A 6,114-nucleotide genomic window follows, 5' to 3' on the forward strand; every position below is an offset into this window, starting at 1 on the left:
AATATTCATATACTTATTCATTATATATATAACCCAAAATCAGTTATATTTATATATCTATCTAATGCATATAATCACATAATTTAACATATTCACCGGCACTTAGCCTGCTAGGCTTATAGCTTGATTCATATCATCGGCACGTAGCCTGCTAGGTTTATAACCTGATTCCGATCACTGGCACTTAGCCTGCTAGATTTATAGTCTGAAAAATTCACCGGCATTTAGCCTGCTAGGTGCTTAGCCTGAAAATTTTAATTTCACAGATACAAGGATGATTTCTCGTATATTTCTTAATAGCAACACACGTTCATAACATTTATGTATAATTCACATCCTCAACTCTATCCCAAGAAAATTTATAATCCATGTTCGAATCATACAAGCATTTACAATTTATACTTTTAATCCAATGAAAACCTTAAACATATATATATACTTATACATTCGACCATATATATATCAATATATAATTCCATACCTAATTTCAATACAAGAAATTATACCTGTACGTAAATATATATGTGCATAACTATATATTCGAACCTCACACATATGCATATATATATATAACACTCAAACTTAAAATTCATTACAAGAACATATACATATATGTAAGCATACTTTTTCAAATATAGCATATACATATAAATTACAATTCACATAGACATATCTATTCGAAACTTCTCATACAACCATGGGTTACATAACTTTAAATAAATCCAAGAGTTTATACATGTATATACCTATATATATATATATTCGCACCATATATATATATATTATACATACCTTTGATTAAAATCAAGAATTTATACCTATGCAACATTCATACTTTAACTAATTTCAATAACTTTTATATATATGTATATATATTCTAGCATTATATACATATATATATACATACTCATACCTTTATCTAATTTCAAGACTTGTTCATGTATTTACATATATATATATATTCGAATCTAACATATGCATATATATCTTTCTTACCTAAATTCAATACAAGCGATTTACATATATATATACATGCTTATTCGAATATCAACTATACTTTCATACATTTCTTACCTTTATTTCAACCATAAATCTATACAAGATTTTACTTGTATATTCGAACATGCTATATATATATAAATATCATCCATACTTCAAAATTTATTCAATCAATATACTTTTAATTATAGCTCAACACATAATACAATTAGTATACATGTATAAATATTAATTTAATAACTTTTAATTGCTAATAGACTTACCTCGGACGATGGAAAATCGAAGTTGGGCGATTATTCGACTAATTTGGCTTTTCCCCGATCTAACTCCGATTTCTTTGGTTCTCGATCTAAATATATTCAAAATAAGATAATTTATTTATTAACACATTCAATTTAATCCAAAAACACATAATTTGGCAAATTACTATTTTACCCCTAATATTCACACTTTTTGCAATTTACTCCTTATTGCATAAAACACAATTTACACAAAATTTGCACATACCACACAAGGGCCGAATATTCATGGTTCTCATACAAGTCCACACATTGCATTTATTTCACACTTTAGTCCCCAAAAAATTCAATTTCACAATTTAGCCCTATTTACTCAATTTCACTAAAAATTCCAATACAAAACATATTAATCTAACAAATATATTTCATGTTTCACCTACTAACATCATGAAACTCAAGTATTCATCAATGGCACATTTCAAAATCATCCACAATTCAGAAAATTAAGATATGGGTTTTGAAGAACACGAAACAACGATCTCAAAAACGTAAAAATTATCAAAAACCGAAGTAAAATATACCTTTAATCAAGCTAGTTTTGTGCCGAAACTTTAACAAGCATGGATGAATTCTTTCTTTGCTATATTCGGCCAAGAAAGATGAAAAATGACATTTTTTTATGCTTTAATTTAACATATATTAGCATAAATTTTAGTTTACAAATTTAACCTTAAATAAATAAATTATAAAACATATAATATAAGGGCAATGTTGACCATTGCCACCCACTATCATCTAAATGGCTTAATTGCCATTTAAAACCCCTATTTTTGAAAGACAAAAACAATTGGGTGCTTTTAGATTTAACCCCTAAATTTTCATTTTATGCGATTTAATCCTTTTATTTAATCGGACACTCAAACGACGAAATTAAAGTACGAAATTTTCACACTAGTAAATTCACACATAATAAACATAGAAAATAATATAAAAATATTTTTCTAATTCAGATTTGTGGTCCCGAAACCACTATTCCGATTAGAGTCAAACCGGGTTGTTACAACTCTCCCCCCTTAGGGATTTTCGTCTTCGAAAATCTTACCGATGAATAGGTTTGGATAACGCTCTTTCATTGTATCTTCTGACTCCCAAGTTGCTTCTTCAACTCCATGTTTATGCCACAATACTTTAACTAACGGAATTTTCTTATTTTGTAATTCTTTGATCTCACGAGCCAGAATGCTAATCGGTTCTTCTTCATATGACATATCAGAGTTAATTTCAATCTCCATCGGACTAATCACATGTGAAGGATCAAATCGGTATCTACGGAGCATCGAAACATGGAATACATTATGAATCTTTTCTAACTCAGGCGGTAACGTCAATTTATAAGCAACCGGTCCAACACGCTCTATAATCTCATACGGTCCAATGAATCTCGGACTCAATTTGCCTTTACGACCGAATCTGAGTATTTTCTTCCACGGTGAGACTTTCAAAAACACTTTATCTCCGATCTGAAATTCTATATCCTTTCTTTTCAAATCCACATAAGATTTTTGACGATCCGATGCTGATTTCAGACTATCTCGAATCGCTTTCACTTTCTGTTCAGTCTCTTTAATCAAATCAACCCCGTGTATCTTATTTTCACTGAGCTCGGTCCAATACAATGGTGTACGACATTTACGACCGTATAAGCCTCGTAAGGTGCCATTTTGATACTAGATTGAAAGCTATTATTATAAGCAAATTCAATCAAAGGTAAGTATCGTTCCCACGTACCTTCAAACTCGAGAATGCAACATCTCAACATATCCTCAAGTATCTAAATGATTCGTTCGGATTGACCATCTGTCTGCGGATGGAAAGCTGTGCTAAAATGTAGTTTCATACCTAAAGCATCTTGTAGTTTCTTCCAAAATCGCGATGTGAATCTCGGATCTCTGTCTGAAACAATAGAAATAGGCACACCATGCAATCTCACAATTTGAGAAACATACAATTCAGCAAGTTTATCGAGTGGGAAATCCGTGCGAATCAGAATAAAGTGTGCCGATTTTGTCAACCTATCAACAATAACCCAAATTGCATCTTTCTTGCTCGGTGTCAACGGTAAACCGGATACAAAATCATCTTAACTCGATCCCATTTCCATTCAGGTATCATGATCGGCTGAAGCAATCCAGATGGTACTTGATGCTCGGCTTTTACTTGTTGACATATTAAACATTTCGAAACAAAGTTAGAAATGTCTCGTTTCATACCATGCCACCAATAATGCTATTTCAGATCGTTATACATTTTCGTACTACCCGGATGAACTAAAAATCGACTATTATGAGCTTCATTCAAAATTATTTGAATTAACTCTGAATTTTTCGGAACACATAATCGGTTTCTGAATCTCAAACAATCCTCAACATCAACTAGAAACTCTGAATCAACATTTAAGTCACACTGAGCTCGTTTTGCAATTAAATCATTATCGACTTTCTGAGCTTCACAAATCTGTTGAAAAAATAACGGTTTTGCTTTCAACTCAGCTACTATCACACCATCATCAGACATAGCGATATGCGCGTTCATTGCACGCAAAGCAAACAGTGATTTTCGACTTAGGGCATAAGCAACAACATTAGCCTTTCCCAGATGATAGTCAATCACAAGCTCGTAATCTTTTAGCAATTCTAACCATCGGCGCTGTCTCAAATTCAGATCCTTTTGAGTCATCAAATACTTCAGGCTTTTGTGATCAGAATAAACATGACATTTTTCACCAAACAAATAGTGGCGCCATATTTTCAATGCAAATACAATAGCGGCTAATTCCAGATCGTGCGTTGGATAGTTCTTTTCATACGGCTTTAACTGCCTCGAGGCATAGGCTACAACTTTGCCTTCCTGCATCAAAACACAGCCCAAACCATTTAAAGATGCATCACTATAGATAACAAACTCTTTACCCGATTCTGGCTGAACTAAGACTAGAGCTTCGGTCAAAAGAACTTTCAATTGATTAAAGCTCTCCTGACACTTTTCTGACCACTCAAACTTAATGTCTTTTCGTAATAACTTTGTCATCGGGGTCGCAATCATAGAGAACCTTTTCACGAACCGTCTATAATAACCAGCGAGCCCCAGAAAGCTTCGAACTTCTGAGACATTTTTCGGAGGTTTCTAATCAAGTATAGCTGAAATTTTACTCGGATCAACCTGTATACCCGATGCTGATACAACATGGCCCAGAAAATTGACTTCCCGTAACCAGAACTCACATTTACTAAACGTTGCATACAACTGTTTATCTCGAAAAGTTTGTAACACAAGTCTCAGATGTTCGGCATGCTCAGTTTCGTCACGAGAGTAGATCAAAATGTCATCTATAAATACTACCACAAACCGATCCAGATACTGTCTAAAGATCAGATTCATCAAATCCATGAAAACAACAGGTGCATTAGTAAGTCCAAAAGCCATAACAAGAAACTCATAATGTCCGTACCTCGTTCGAAAAGCAGTCTTTGGCACATCAGAGTCTTTAACTCGTAATTGATAGTAGCCTGATCTCAAATCTATCTTCGAGAACACAGTAGCCCCTTTCAACTGATCGAACAAATCATCAATCCATGGTAACGGATACTTATTCTTTATAGTCACCTTATTGAGTTGTCGATAATCAATGCACATTCTCATCGTTCCATCTTTCTTTCTCACAAATAGAACTAGTGCCCCCCAATGAGAGAAACTCGGTTGTGCAAAACCTTTATCAGTCAACTCCTATAACTGTGCTTTCAATTCTTTTAATTCGGTCGGTGCCATACGGTACGGAGCTATTGAAATTGGAGTCGTCCCCGGTATTAACTTAATACCAAACTCTACTTCTCGAATAGGTGGTAAACCCGGTAATTCTTCAGGGAACACATTTGGATACTCACATACAACAGGTACTGATTCAATCTTCTTTTGTATCACTTTACTATCAAGAACATATGCAAGATAAGCTTCACAACCTTTTCTCACATACTTCTGAGCCAACATAGAGGATATCACTACCGATAAACCATTCAGATCATTAGATTCAATCCAAATAATCTCGTCATTTAGGCATCTTAAATCAATAGTCTTCCTTTTGCAGTTAACCACAGCATCGTGTAAAGTCAACCAGTCCATACCCAAAATTATGTCGAACTCGTCAAATGGCAACAACATCAAATCAGCCATAAAACACAAATCTCGAATCATCAACGGACAATTCTTACACACTTTGTCAACCAACACACACCGGCCCAGGGGGTTTGATACTTTAATTACAAACTCAGTAGACTCAACAGGTAGAGTCTTACTGAATACTAAGGTCTCACACACATACGAATGAGTCGAACCAGGATCAATCAACGCAATAACATTAGTATCATAAAGAGTGAAAGTACCAGCAATAACATCTAGAGAAGAAGCCTCCTCTCGAGCTCGGATAGCATATGCTCTGGCAAGTGCATGAGCCTCAGATTGAACTGTTGTGTCCTTTGTCCCTCTCTGACTACCACTTACATTACCCAAATGCCTTGGCGGTCTACCCCGTACTGACACATTACTCGGTCTGGTATTCTGCACAGTATTTTGATCAGCTACCATCGGACACTCTCGAATGAAATGATCCTTTGAACTACTCTTAAAGCAATACCGATCATGTAATCTGCAATCTCCAGGATGCCATTTCCCACAATGCTTGCATTCTGATCTATTTTTTCGAACACTACCAACACTAGCAACTGAAGTAGCTCGCGAACTCACAGGGGGTCGATCTCGATCATGCTTAAGAAACCCTGCAGTAGCTTTAGATCGGCTATGATCCTCTCTGGATTTCCTTGAG

Source organism: Gossypium hirsutum, chromosome D05 (assembly GCF_007990345.1).
Source record: "Gossypium hirsutum isolate 1008001.06 chromosome D05, Gossypium_hirsutum_v2.1, whole genome shotgun sequence".
Taxonomy (NCBI): Eukaryota; Viridiplantae; Streptophyta; class Magnoliopsida; order Malvales; family Malvaceae; genus Gossypium; species Gossypium hirsutum.